Below are 15,932 nucleotides of genomic sequence, written 5' to 3'. Positions count from 1 at the left end.
GGGATTACAGGCATGTGCCACCACACCCAGCTAATTTTTGTATTTTTAGTAGAGACAGGGTTTCTCCATGTTGGTCAGGATAGTCTCAAACTCCCGACCTCAGGTAATCCACCCACCTTGGCCTCCCAAAGTGCTAGTATTAGAGGTGTGAGCCACCATGCTCAGCTGATTGTCATTTTTAACAAATTCTTCATAATTTCCCCCGCTTTATTTAATTATACAATTTAAGTATTAAATTGTAGTTGTCTCAAAGGTCCAGATCTCTTTCTTGAGAAGATCTTGGGAAAAGATTTATGACTAAAAAACTATGCTTCTGAATAAGCTGTCAAGAGCTAACTAAAGCACAATGATGACATCACCATTCTGGCAACGAATCAACAACATAATTCTCAAATTTGTAACTGAAAAGTAAATAATGAACATTAAGTTCTAAAACATGTTAAAAAAAAAAACAACCCTAAGTACTGTAGCTTGGATTGCAAAAATGTTAAAAATGAACAGCTTTGAGTTCTCTGTTGATCAATAATCAACATGCAACAGACACCTGTAGTGATATTTCTTAGGTTTCTTTAAGGCTGATGGGAGATGAGATTCACAGTGCAAATATTCTCTAAGAACATAAAAGCCTTGGAGCTTGAGATTTATTTAACTCCTTCCCTAAGATGGAAGGAAATTTAATCCATACAACATACTTCCTAAAACTGAATATGAAAAAATAAATGTGAAAAGTTAAATAGAAAATATCTGATGAATTCTGCTTCAAATCTTTCCTTTTGCAAGCTGACTTTAACCTGAAGACTTCACAATGTGACACTTAAAATGAAGCCACAGAACACCTACCTCTTTATTTCATTGTTAACACCATAAGCTATACGGAGAGCCTTCTCACGGAAAAATAAAATCCAGATAGTATTAAAGCATCTGCCAGTTACAGTTGGAACCACACACTGAATAGCTAGCTGTCTGCTCACTGTTCTTTCACTTAAGCACCTCATAATGTGTGTGGGTGGGCCTATGTTACGCAAAATAGGTAAACACTACATAATTCTAGATTCAATTGACTGAAGTGAGAATTCACTTCTCCCTCACCTCCTCCCTAAGGAAGTCTGTGGCCCAAAAGGGAAGAAACGGAAGTAAGAGGAAGCACAGAGCAATTTTTAACACAGGCTTAATATCAAGTTATAGAGTAAAGTACTTTCAGAAAGAGTATTGATATTCCATTTCTTAAAAGGCAGCCTGAATTAACTACATAAATATGCTATAAATGTCAGAAGTATAACTATGATACTGAAGCACCTTTTTATATTAGTAAACCTATTTTTACAGATTTAGTATAGTACTCACTCTGTTAAGCAACACTCCATTTTAAAAAATACAAGAATAAATACAATTCATATGTAAAGAAAGAAAGCCCCTTTAGCACTATTAAGTGAAAATGATTTTTGTGGTCTGGTTATAAAATACTATATTATCCTAGGCATAAAAACAGATGAACATTCAATCACATTTTCAATTGATCACACGTTTATTTCCAGCTTTATTCTTTACCACTTTAAATTAGATGCATTTGATGCTCATGAATGTGGAGAAACTACAGCAGTACCAAGAGGTAAGCTGGGATTGGACAAGCTTCATCAAATAGCTAATGAGAAGCACCTACTTACTGACATGTGCTGCTCTCAGATTATCCCACTAGTAAATTCCATTCTAGAAAGTACTGCCTGCTACTCCACATTTCCCCATATGCTATCTCAGGAAAAGAAGTGTGTTTTCTTACGGTGAATGGTTACACATAGAGTTAGTCTAATCCTCCAAATAGCCAAAGGCGAACCTGATTAATTACATTTAAGGTTATTTAAAAGAATACTAAAATTAAGTCACAAGAGTAAATGCTGTTCATACTTGTTCAATAATTTGCCCATGCAAATCATCTATAATTTCTACCCATTAAAGTTCAACTTGAGTTTAGATGCTTGATATTCTTTTATTAAAGTTCTTTAGCAGCCCCTAAGTGTTCAACCATTTTGCTGATTACAGCAGAGCCCTAAAATTATATTGATACCCATAGTTCAGAGCCACCTATGTAAATGGCTATCTAGACAATTTTAGACTTAATTCAATTACGTTATACTGAATAACACATTGCTTATAATACCTAACTGGAAAGTCAGTAAGTGTCCTTGGTGACCTTAATTGTAATAATTCAAAGTCCCACCTATAAATACATTTTTTTTAAAGCTGTATAAAAATACTTTTGGTGGCCCTAAGTTTATCTGCAAAGCATTCTCTCAATGTGTCCACAGGACAACAGTTCTGGTTCACAGTAGGGCTATCATTTTTAAAAGAACATCACTATAATAGTACCTAGTAACTTAGTGACTTGGCATAAAAGGAACCACCCTCTATCACAGAGCTACGAGTTTACTTCTGTTGTTTCTCAGCATTCCATAACTGTCACATCCCCTGAAGCAGTTCTTCTATAAATCTGTATAATGTTTCTTTGCTCCTTGTGCTGACAGCAGGCCCACTTAATTTGCAGCAAAATAAATCTGGCTGCTTATATCCAATGTTGACACCTGTTCAATCCAGGAAACATACCTGTAAAAATGATCAGGGCATATTCTAGGATTTGCTATTTGATGATCCTGCCTTGTCATGTGCGATTCTGGGCTGATGAAATTGCTCAAGAAGCCGGACATGACAGGTTTAATACTCATACTAAATAAAATGTAGTCGTAGTTGACTCTCAATGCCCTATACTTGATTCCATAACAAAACCTGAGGTCCTGCCATTCTTTGAACTAATATACCAACTCTTTTAATTTTGGAAGTATATTTCCTGCTTAACCCTAGAAAAAATAAGATAGCAATAGTTCTTGTATCATCCTTACCATCTTAATGATTAAAAACGGAGCATTAAGAGTATAAAAATTCCTTATATATTTCAAGATCTGTGTTTATATCAAATAATCTCTTGAGGAAATATATTTTTTCTTAAAGAGTTCAAAGAAGACATTAAAGACAAAAATCTCCATATTTTCTGAGTATTATAATCTATTTTTAAAATGGGACAAAGACCCATATTCATAAGGGAAAAAAAAAAGGGTTAGAATTAAATTTCTGAGCTTTTCAAACCTAAATTTTTTAAAAGATAACTTTATTTTTGCTTCTCATATATGCTTTATTTACAGTGATGTTTAATAAGATCATGAAGGCCAAATACAAAAACAAAACATAACCAAAACCTTAAGTAGCATTCTTGGTGGCAATCAAAGTTACCAAACTGGCAAATGAACCTGAATCTCAATGACCTTTCCCCTACTCTTCCATATCCTGCTTGGCCTACAAAAGTCTTAAACTTCCTTATTGTCCTCTATGATATCTGTACCTCTAGCAATTATTTCAGCTGAGCTCAGGGAAAATGACACACTTTCAGTTCTCTGAAACTTAAAAAAAAAAATAACTCCAGAAAACAAAACAAAACAAAGTATACTTACCTCACAATTTCTCACCCTTTTCAGATGTTTCTTTTCTTATGGACCTATTTTTCTTATTAGGTTTTGTTTCACCTTTGAACACACAGATCTCTGAGAACGTCCTTCTTCTTTAATGATCTCTGAATACTTCCAAGACAGCAATCAAGGACTCATTCCTCACAGTTCCTTTACCTCTAGCCACACCCACAGCAGGTGCATAAATTATTTCTTCCTTTACTGGTGACTCTTAGGTCACACATTCCTCTATCTCACAATGCAAATTCATACAGATGGCATTTGCTATTCTATAGTACATTTTTATTGAATACTGACATACGCCCAGTTTTTTACTTGTCAAATCCATCTAACTCCAATCCTTTTGAGAAAATGTACATTAGGCCTAAGATTTTTCAACAAGGTTTAAGAAGAAAAGTAATCACTGTTACTGTATTCTATAATTATATTTTAAAGATGGAAAGACCTTAATATACTGTGCAATTTGTTCAATTTTCCTTCCAATTTCATTTTATAACAGATGAGAAAAATGTATATTCAGAAAGGTTAAGTTATTTGATGACAGTCATAGGGCTAAGTAGTGCAGCTAGGTAACTGATCCTTGGACCCCTTTGTTAGAGTCTGTTTCATTAATTTTGGAGGCAATACCATAAGCACTAAAGAACAGAGCAGTCAGCCAACAAGTAACTCCTATCTTGTACTGTGTATTATTAACTGGAGATATCCAAGTGTTCAACTTTAGCTCCACTCTTGGCTATATGTTGTAATTTTATACCACAAAGAAAAAGCTGAAAATTAGACAAAAATTTAATGACAGGCATACCATGGAGATTTGTTTCTTTTTGCTCACCAGATAGAGCACTGCCTCCCTAAATTGACTGTTCATACTGCCACTTTATGGGCTTTGTTTACCTGGCAGTCTACTTAAATAAAAGAAAGCTTGGTATCAAAAGTACTGCCATAGGTAACCTACATAATAGGAAAAATTATTTGCAAATCATATATCTGATAAGGGACTTATATCTAGAGTATATAAAGAGGTCCCATAACTCAATAAAATATAAATAATGAAATTAAAAATTGGTAAAGGATCTATTTATTTCTCCAAAGAAGATATACAAGTAGCCAATATGCACATAAAAAGATGCTCATTAGTCATTAGGGAAATAAAAAACCCACAATGACCACTTCAAACACACTAGGATGGCTATTATCAAAAAGTCAGATAATGACAAATATTGGTAAGGATGTAGAAAAGCTGGAGTCCTTAATCACGGCTAGTGGGAAAGTAAAATGGTGTAGTTACTCTGGAAAACAGTCTGGCAGTTCTTCCAGATTAAACATTAAGTTATCATGTGACTCAGGAATTCAATGCCTAGGTAAATACCAAAGAGAAATGAAGACCTATGTCCACACACAGACTGTGCAAAAATCTTCACAGCAGCATTATTTGTAATAGTCCCAAAAAGTAGAAACAACCCAAATGTCCATCAATGATGGATAAACAAAATGTAGTATATCCATACAATGGAGTATGATTTTGCAATAAAAAGGAATGAAGTACTGATATTTACTACAACATGGATTAACCTTGCAAGTGAAAGAAGTCAGTCACAAAGAATCACGTATTGTATGATTCCTTTTATATGAAATGTCCAGAACAGGCAAATCCAGAGACAGAAAGTAGATTAGTGGTTGCTTGGGAGGAGATAGGAAGAGGAAAGAACAGGAAATTGGGGAATGATAGCTAAAGGGTATGAGATTTCTTTTTCGGGTGATGAAAATGTTCTAAAATTGATATGCTGCACAACTCTGAGACTATACTAAAAACCCTGAAGTTTACCCTTTAAGTGTTTACATACATGATTATAAAAATTATACCTCGATAAAGCAGTTACAATAAATAAGCAAGGAAATAAAGCACTAGTGCATTAAAAATAAAACCCCACTATAGACTCAAGGATTACTGGATGCTAGCACATGCCTCCAGAATTCAAATACATTACTGATCTTATGCAACTTTAGAGCCTACCTAAATTTTAAAAACTCTAGATACTGTTAACTCCTATTTCTGGAGCCAGAGAAACTGAGGGAAACTAATCTTTTGAACATTCTACAAGATCAATTTTCACAAGCAAAACTGAAAACTTTCCCAAATGAACTGCTTTTTGTACTAGAAATTATGAAACTGACACTTAGGTTTGGAATTTTAAATCTCATAATTTGTTTAAGACTAGTTTTAATCACAAACAGAGCTTTTTAATGTTTTTGCTGATAATCTTGCATCATGTTCAATGAGTGTTCTCTCTGACATCAACCACCAACTCTCCAATTCTGACACTGACTTGGTATCCAACAAATCAATTCAATTCTGACACTATCATCTACCTGGAGTTAGTGTCAGATCTCACAAGTTAAAGGGCTCAGTGCCAAAAGACACCCCCAAGTTCATATGCCTATCAAAAGTCTCAAACTACCTGACTTTTGACCAACTAACTATAAATTGGGGGTTCCCACAACCCCCTCCTCAGGTTCCATAATTTACTGGTACAGCTCACAGAAGAACACAAGAAAACACTTCTTTTATGTTTACTGGTTTATTATCAAGAAGGCAACCCAGGAACAGCCAAATGAAAGAGATGTACAGGGCAAGGTATGTGGGGGCTACAGTAGGGCAGTGGAGCTTCCATGCCCTCTCCACGAATGCCACCCCTCCAGTATCTCCATATGTTCACCAATGCAAAAATTCAACTCAATCTCCAGGCCTCTGTCCCTTTCCCAGAGGTCACTGGTGAGGATAAAACCCTCTTAATTTCCCTCATAAGTCCCAACCCTCTTAATTTCTTGGTTCTTCTGGTGACCAGCCATCTCGGGGCCCTACCCTAAGTTACCTTTCAGTTATGATCAGAAAGGGGGGTGTTGTAAATCATAAAAGACATCCTATCACTCAAAAATTTCTAGGCATTTTAGGAGCTCTGGGCCTGAAAGATATACAACAGCAACAGCATTACATTAAGCTGAATATTCAAATACATAGCTCAATATAAGCCCATGACCAATATAATTTCACTTGATTCCTATGAGGACAAAGACATTACCAAACCAACAAATTTGGTATTTAATCCAATGCCTGGTATTTAATATAAATACCTAATGCTTTAATTAATTATCTAGCCTGTCCCTCTAGCTAGCTAACTGTCCTATTTGGTTAAATAGCTATAAGTCAAAATCCTCTAATAACTAATATATCTAGGTTACCAGACGATATAGAAGTACCTAGATTAGTATAGGTTGAGCAACCCTAATCTGAAATTGCAAAATGCTCCAAAATCTGAAATTTTTGAGCAACATATGACATCATAAGTGGAAAATTCCACAAGTACTTAACACAAACTTTCATGAACAAAATTAATAAAAAAAATTGTATGAAATTGTTTTCAGGCTGTTTGCATAAGGTGTATACAAAACATAAATGAATTTTATAGGTCCCATCCTCAAGATGCCTCATAAGATAAATGCAAATATTCCAAATCCGAAACATTTCTGGTCCCAAGCATTTGGTTAAAGGATATTTAACCTATACTTCCTATAAAATGCTAATTAATGATTTATTAATAACAATTGTGAGCTTTCTTTGCAGTTTAATTAGTTTCAATGTTGGAGCAGTTTTTAAACCAAGGGCTGTGATCTCCCTACCCTTTTTTTTTTTTTTTTTTCCGAGACGGAGTCGTCTCGCTCTGTCACCAAGCTGGAGTGCAATGGCACAATCTTGGCTCACTGCAACCTCCACCTTCCAGGTTCAAGTGATTCTCCTGCCTCAGCCCCCTGAGTAGCTGGGACTATCGGCATGCGCCACCACACCCAGCTAATTTTTGTATTTTTAGTAGAGATGGGGTTTCACCATGTTGGCCAGGATGGTCTCAATCTCTTGACCTCATGATCTGCCCACCTCAGCCTCCCAAAGTGCTGGAATTACAGGGGTGACCAACCACGCCCAGCCAGTCTCCCTACTTTTAATTTAGTGCATCTAGAGTCACCAATAATACAATTACTAACCCAACAAATATTACTGAGCATTCACTGTTAAGGTCAGAAGTTATGGGAGTATTCAAACTACTGCAAAAGGTATGGCTCCCTATATCAAACATTTGTTTACTTATGCTTATTTAAAAAGGTATAAATCAATTCAGTACAGAACAGATACCACATTAATGCAAAAGACCATAAATGCTGTAAGACTTCAAAAAAAACTGTTACTACTTAGGAGGAAGAGGAACAGGATAAAGCTTCATAGAAGGAGAGATACTTGATTTGGACCTTGAGAGACAGACTAGATTTTGATAAGTAGAAAAAAAAAAACAGGTGGAAGAAACAATTGCATGAAGATAAAAAAGACAAGGGAAAAAAGTATATTGTGTTCTCAGGGAAGGACAAGTAAGTAGGTTCCCTGGAGTTTGGTTAGGAGATCAATATAGAGTAAGTTTGTGGAAATCATGAACCATGGCTTTGTAAGCTCAGTGACTGTCCGGAAGTGTTGAATAAATGTTTAATAGCTGAGTGAGATACATCTGGAAAGATAAAGAAGCGCCTGAAATAGCGGACCTTAAGAATCAGAGACTGAACTTTATCCTAAAGTTAATGAAAAACCTTTAAACTTAGGTTTCAGAAAGAGGAAGAAAACACACAAGTATATAGTGGGTACTAGGAACTTTCATATGTTAACCTTTACAATTGTCCTGTGACAGATCAGGAAACCAGACTAAATAATTTGTTCAAGGTCATTTAGAAACTAAGTGGCTAGAGCTGAGATATAAATTCAAGCATGTGTTCTTTCTACCATTCCATACTGCATGAATGAATAAATAAATAAATCAACCAACCAGTGCCAGAAGATGTCTGGCAACAATGTTTAGGACAAAAATAATGTACTATATCAAATTTACATTTTTAGTCTGTTTATTATTGCGTTATGGCAACTTACTTTTTTTGACAAATTTGAGAGGAATATTGAAATAGTCTGACCCAAAACAGAGGCTGTGTAGCATACATAAAATTCACTTTTGCGACCCTTGTGAAGTCATCTCAAAAAGAAACCTTTCAGAACAGATTAACTGATAGATGAGAGACCAATCTACAGGTGGAGAGAGAAAGATGTGCCATATATTTTAAGACAAGACAGATGAGGAAAACTATAAATTGAAAGGCCTAAAAGACACATACAGCCTGGTTATCTTTCTAGTTACTGATTCTCCTCACTTGTCTTGGTAATTTTTTACTATTTGTGAAAATCTATCTTGATGAATACAGGAGGCTCATGTGGGCTCCCTGAGGATTTGCATATATTATGATTGAATTTCTCCCAGGAGGAAGGCTCTTTCCCTAAGGAAGGAGATCCTTGGAGTCACCAGACAGTGATGGGTGCAACAAATCAGTAATGTGGCTCTTTCCTTGAGTAAAATGGGTTGTATGAAAATGTCTGGAACGCAATTATGTCAAAGAAATAAGAAACTGTACATAAAGCTGGAGGATGCTTATTAAACTATGTAAAACTAGCTTGGACAAAATCAGAAGGAATCTGTAGATGTTAGATATGGTCTTTCTATTTTTAGATATTGAGAACAAGTACAAATTAGATCAAGTATGAGTTTACTCAGATTGGGGGGAGTAGGGTAGGGTGGATTGGAACAAACCCCAAAAAATTATTCAATTATGATTTTTAATATCTGTAGACCAAACTATAAAACTGTACTTGAAAAAATTCAGTTTGGTATAAACAAAAAGTATGACAATTATTAATTCCTCTTTACATCTTTATGGTAGAGAAAAATATCTTTATACTCTTAAGATGGATAGACTACCAAGACCAGAACAAACATCCCCTTAAAGCTTATTCATTTGAAAAGTTCAGGTTGTTATCTAACACTTTTGCTATTTATTCAACAACAACAACAAAATAAAGGAGAATGAAGACATAAAACCTATTAAATTCCAAGCCATTAAGAGTTTATTTGAGGCTGGCCAAAGTGGTTCACGCCTGTAATCCCAGCACTTTGGGAGGCCTAGGCAGGAGCGCTGCTTGAGCACAGGAGTTTGAGACCCGCCTGGGCAACATACTGATTCATTGTCTCTAATAAAGTTTAAAATTTCAGACAGTTATGATTCCGTATGAAACTTGTTGGGCCACCATGCTTTAGTAGATCATAACATCACAGTTATGTTTTTCAAACAATGTTGAGTGAGGTTTTATTTTTTAAGTTTATTTTTCCTCACACTGTCATGGAGAAGAGTAAGGTTCTTAACATTGAGGAATATGGCTTGAATTTGAAGTGGATGTCTTCTGGGAACTTTTGTTATATTAAAAATATATTCATTTAATGCTATTTTAACTTTTTCCCCAACCCTCTATTACCAACAAGAACTTGACTGTGATCACTGTCAAAGATTACTGTACTTGAAACTGGAACTAACTTGGAAAATCTAGGTGGCTGTCTAAGCTGACCCCTGAAAGTTGAAATTTAGCTCCCCTTAAACCACACTGTTAGGATTGACCACTAAACAGGACTATCATTTCCTTTTTTCAAATCAGGTCTCCAGTTTACCTACTCTTTTTCCAATCAGCCACCTGAGATAAAAACAGACTCCTCCCATTCATATAACTTACGTCTATATTCTAGACTTCAGAATGGAAGTCCTTCTTCCTGAAAAGAAGGAATTCTGCTAAATCAAGTTCCCTTTCAGGCAATTTCAGCTCTGGCCAACATTTGGTAGATAAAAATTATCAACGTGTTTTCTTCACACTCAAAACTGAGAACCTATTTGCATCAAAACTGAGAATCAAAGGTGTGTACAGGGGTAAGGAGGAATAGTATAGTTTTACAGCCTAGAAAAATAATTCTGCTTTACACCCTGGTATTTCTAAAATTCAGGTTAGCTAGTCTGAAACTCCTGGGTTACTCTCACTTATGGAGTGCCTACTATGGTTCAGATTCTGTGCCAGGAGACTAATAAGAAACGTTCCTATCTTAAAGTAGCTAACGGAATTGGAAATAACACTTTTCCCCTCTAGAATTTTTCAAGATTTTCTATTTCTAAGCATGTAATAATAATAGTATTAAAAGTAAATAAAGTTACACGATATATTTTTCTGCTTTTGAACTAAGTGATTAGAATTGCTAATGTACTTCTTATACTATATACAGTTTAATTGCCACAAACATTTCTTTCTCCCCACATCCCACCACCAGAGCAGATTCTTTTCTTTCTTATAGTACCTCAAAAATTCCTAAAATTTTACATTTCTAACCAGAGTTACAGACTGAGTCTGATTAATGTGACATCCATTAGGTTTTAAAAACATTTTTACTGTACTTCTACTGTTATCTTTGTCCTAATAATGCCACTTGCCTTTACTGGAGTTTACTGCAGAGTATGATACTAAGTTTAAATTTCTGCACATATCTATGAATTTCATGAAGCTTTAAATTCTCAGCAAGGATCTCCTCTATTAATATTTTCACATAGTAACATTTGTCAAACTCTTAGGTTTCATGTAAGTTAACATGATTATTTTTTCACAACAGAAATTCAAATCTAGATCCTAATTAACATATTGCTCCTTCTCTGAAGACCTTGACATAGACATAAAATTGCTGATATTTGCATCTGTAAGTTTGGTGGGTTTTTTGTTGTCGTTTTGTTTTACCTTTCACCATGGAAAATTTGGCCAATCACCATCACAATGTTTACTGAGCTAACTATCTACAAGGACAAATAGCAAAGTTTCTTATTCATTCCAGCTAAATCGATCCTAAAGGTGTTATTCACAACCTTAATGAACATTTGCCAAAGTGCCACCCTTTTTAGTATCAATAAAAAGCAATCTTATAATAAAGGTTTATTTTGTTTTGAAAAAAAGCCAGGGTTCTCAAATTTACTGTATTACTTTGCAACTCTTGCTTCCCTTGCCTCCAACATTGTGTGGGTGGAAGAAAGAAACCAAGATATTCAGAACAAAATGTGAAGTCAAGAGAAATTTTTAGACAGCAATAAGTTGTGAAAATCACTTAAATGTACTGTCAGAACAATCGTTTGTACAGAAATATAAATGAAGGTATTTTAATATACCCCTGGCATTCAATGAAAAAATATGAGGCTCAGAATACCATAAACTCAGAGATTTTATTTGTTTAAACGAATTGGGCTCCTTTATATATAACTCAATAAACTGCAATTAAAACCATATTCAAACAAGTTTTGTCCAGTTCCTCTTCTTAATACCTATTCAAAAAGAAGACTTTATTTAAAGACAAATTCTTAATAATTCATGAAATATATTATTCCTTTGTGATTATGAAACTGTTCTTCAGTTCATATTGAGACTAAGTTTTCTAAGACCATTAATTTAAAGTCACACTGTATCTTCAAAAGCGCACTTTAAACAAACCACCTATTATTTATAAAACACACTAGGACATATGTAAACACCAAACAAATAAATACACTGCTGATTCTAGAATATGTATAATAGAATATAGTCTACAATTGCTAGTATTGCTGATCCATATAAAGTCACAAAAATTTCTTAAATGATAGAAGATTAAAGTAGCACCTTTTAAGGCAATGCATGTGCTATTTAGTTTTCATGCAAATCGCTCATTACCTCTCCAGCGACACAACATAATTTTTGTTTGAAATGATCTGCAACTCTAGCATATACTACAAGTAATTATCGTAGTGGCTGAAGTAGAAAGCTTTTCATTTGATGTGTCCCAATAAGCTACCTAGCTTTTGATTCTGAAATTTCAAATCATATGTCTTTTGAATCTACCATAATTCTAGATTCTTTCCCAACTTCCCCCCCAATTTAAAGTGACATGACTGTTCCTCTCTATATCACATATTATCAAAAAAAAGAATATTTTTTGAGATGGGATCTGGCTATGTTGCCTGGGCTAGTCTGAAACTCCTGGGTCACTCCCATTTTAGCCACCCGAGTGGCTGGGACTACAGACACATGCAACTATGCTCTGCTCATATATTAGACATTTTTGACAAAAATGAAACTGAATATGTAATAAACGCTCAGCTAAAAAGGGTTAACATTATCACTATTCACTTTTTAAAAACTCTAATAATATTTCAAGACCCATTTGACATTCTTTTCCTAGTCTGGAAGTTTTTCCTTATATTCTAAAATGGGTATAATCTTTTTTGAGCTCCCATAGTTTATCTGCAATTCTTTTATGTGCTTTGTATCCAGTTTTGTATTACTGTTACATATATTTTGTGCTGTCTTCTATTAAAGCTGAACACTCCTCCAAAGGAGAAACTGTCTTGCTCATTTTGCAGCACTGAATATTGAATAAAGGGAAAAACATTAAAAATAGTTTGCTAAATTAGATCTTATGAAGTCTTTATTTTAATTTGGTGCATAAAAAGGCATAAATATTTCTATAGAATTTATTCAAGATATTTAAAAGAAAAAAATAAAATTTTCCAGAGACTATAGAATGTTAAAGCCTTTTGAAAATAGATGTGCTCATTCATATACACAGTAATATAACAGAGGAAACAGGAGAAGCTATCTAAATGATTATATTAGAGGCCATAATGTATTATTTTTTATTTCATTTCATACTTTCGGTGTTGGAAGAGTAAAACACAATGGGTAACTTGTTTTCCTTTTTGGTAAGAACTGGGTTTTAATTTTCAAACTAAAATCAGTTTTAGAAATCACACATAAAGCCTCCATTAGTGCCTTTCATAACCTTTACTCCTATCTCTCCCTGAGTATCTAGGAGAGAACCTTCATTTTCATGGTTCTTTATGAATTTCTTGGTCCAAATGCACAATCTGCTTAAGACATTAAAGAACTCGATATCAACAAATTTCATTACTAAAGCTAATGGGAAATTTAATAATAAGATATTACATTAAATTTGTTAAAGCAGTGCCAAATTTTAAATTTTGATACATTCTCAAAGCCCTTAGGGGTCAAAAAGTCCTCGCAATTCTCATTTATATATATTGCTTTAAAACAGCAATGTGAAAGTGAATTCACATCCCAAATTAGCGCTAAATACTAAATAAGAAAAAAACCGGAGGTTGCATTGAGCCAAGATCACACCACTGCACTACAGCCTGGGCCACAGAATAAAAATAATAAATAAAAAAAAAAAAAAAAAAAAACCATGAACAGGTCTTTTCTAATTGACTGCTAACTCTTAAAATAGAAAAGGCACTATTGAACATTATGAGCATCTGTTTTCTGCTGCCCAACAAATATTCCTCCTTTCTCTCATATAATGGTATCTTCATTTTCTTTTTGGAGGAAACCCCTCTTTTATTCTTAGTTTATGTATCTCTGGAGTTGACTACACCCTCAAACATGATGGCTGGACTTATGGTACAGTCTCAAAAATGGGAGCTTCATATTCTGGCCACAAGGGAGTGAGCCAGTCAGAGCCAATGAAATGAAATGAGACTTTTGCTGGGACTTCTAAGAAAGATAGTCACCCTTTCCAGCTATATATGACACTGGGTGGATTTAGGTGTTAGGGAAATTGAAGCCATCTTTTGCTCATGTACAGATGGATCAGAAAGTCAACACCAAGGAGCAGCACTAAGAAATGTACAGAAATTGAGTCTTGACATTATGAGAGGCTTGGGTGGAGCCATTCTCAGCCACACCTATCCTGGACCAGTGTACACAAATCAAAACCTTTCCTTTTTTTCCCTTTAAGCCTGTTTTAAGTTGTTTCTGGCACAATAGTGTGTCTTAACTGACATAACTATTTCAAGCATGTTTGTTTCCCCAAAAGCAAATATATTAGGTCACAGAATCTAGTTTCAAAACCAAGGTAAAAACAGACTTTTCATCACAGATGATTCCGGTTTTTCAAATCTGCCCTCTTCTCAAAGATTATAGATTTTTCTATCATCTGTCTTTATACTGTTTTAATACAAAGAAAATTCTTTTTCCACAAAGGAATAAAATACTAACAATGGAAAAAAGAAAATAAGTAATGGGGAATGAGGTTGGGGAGTGAGCAAATCATCTATAGAAGCTTCAAATAGTAATCAGATATGCTTTTTATTTTTACTAAAGGCCTAAATGAATGTCACAGTCTAAAGCTTATAAAATTAAGCAGATTCAACTATATACAGCATCTAATACAAAGACACCAAAATACTAAACTCAAAGATTCTATTCAAAAAACAGCTGATAAAATTCACAGAAAAACTAAAAGGCAAATCACTGCATAATTTCAAGAGGTAATGGTTAATCATATTCATAAAAGTTCTTGATTTTAAGCACAGTATGTAGTTACAACATGCTAATGAGCCTCAGTCATTCTGAAAATGTTTTGCAAAAGAAGATTTAACACAGTAAGTAAATCACGACAACTGAAGTCACTATATAGTAATGTAAAACTAGTACTTCCACTTTCTAGGGATTTTGGTGACTATTAACAGAAATGGAGAAAAACATAAAATAGAATTAAACATATATTCTTATGCTTCTCAGATCATATTAAAGTGAGCTTTTACCTGCATATTTTAGAAATTCTACATTTTAAGCACCACATGTGACACTAGAATGAATTATATTACTCCTGTGATCACAATGAGACCATTAATATGGAGGCTATATGCAAGAGGATAAGATAAATTATTATTACTTGAGATGAAGTAAAATAGAATGATGTCTGACTCCTGGCACTATCATTTAACAGCTGTGAAACTTGGACCAACTCCAATGAGTCTCAGTTTCCTAACCTGAAAGTCTAAGACAATAAATAACAGTAACTAACATATATGCAGTGCTTATCATAATAAATGCCAGGCATTTTTCAAAGAGCTTTTTAAAAATTCTTTAACTCCTAATAATGTTCTTAGGAGAGAAGTGATATTATTATTTCTATTTTATATAGGAGGGAACTGAGGCTCAGATCAGTTCAGTAAATTGCCTGTGATCAAACAACTACTAAGTGCTGACATCTGGGATTGGAACCCGAGAAATTCTGGTTAACAGCCTATACTTGCAATCATTAAATCCTATTACCTTTTAATATAATATTACCTACCTCAAAGGATTGTTATGGGACATTAAACAAATGTCTAGTACACAGTAGTGGATCAATAAAGGTTTACTGTTAAGAGTTCTTCTGACAGTAAATCCTATTGAATAACCTGAATATTTCTATTATCAATTATTTAGAAATGATTACTTCAGTATACAAACTATTTTCTGCTAAAGAGAATTTTTTTGGGAAAGGGACAATGCTGGAAATTAATTTCTATTAAGGGTAATAAATCATTTTGAAGACTTCTGTAGTGTGGTATTCTTGAGGCTGCCATAGGTTTGCCCCTGAGCATGGATATGGGAAGTACTTTTGAGACATCCATGGGGAGAGTTAGAAACAAATATACAGAGTCATC

General features: G+C 34.3%; 1 protein-coding gene across 2 annotated transcripts in view; it reads right to left on the bottom strand.

Annotated features, from left to right (window-relative positions):
* Nucleotides 1–15,932, bottom strand: part of PELI1 (pellino E3 ubiquitin protein ligase 1) — a 61,106-nt gene that overhangs the window by 31,111 nt on the left and 14,063 nt on the right. The window contains exon 1 of one of the 2 annotated variants that reach the window (XM_037736177.1): nt 3,498–3,843. The exons of the other annotated variant lie outside the window; for it this stretch is intronic. The gene's annotated coding sequence lies outside the window, so the exon portion shown is untranslated. Of the gene's footprint in view, nt 1–3,497; nt 3,844–15,932 lie in introns of those variants that run through there. 2 annotated transcript variants of the gene reach the window in all.

Source organism: Cebus imitator, unplaced genomic scaffold (genome assembly GCF_001604975.1).
Source record: "Cebus imitator isolate Cc_AM_T3 unplaced genomic scaffold, Cebus_imitator-1.0 Scaffold23, whole genome shotgun sequence".
In the NCBI taxonomy this organism is placed as follows: domain Eukaryota; kingdom Metazoa; phylum Chordata; class Mammalia; order Primates; family Cebidae; genus Cebus; species Cebus imitator.
The sequence above is the reverse complement of the archived record's forward strand: the minus strand, read 5'-3'. Positions and strand labels throughout refer to the sequence as shown.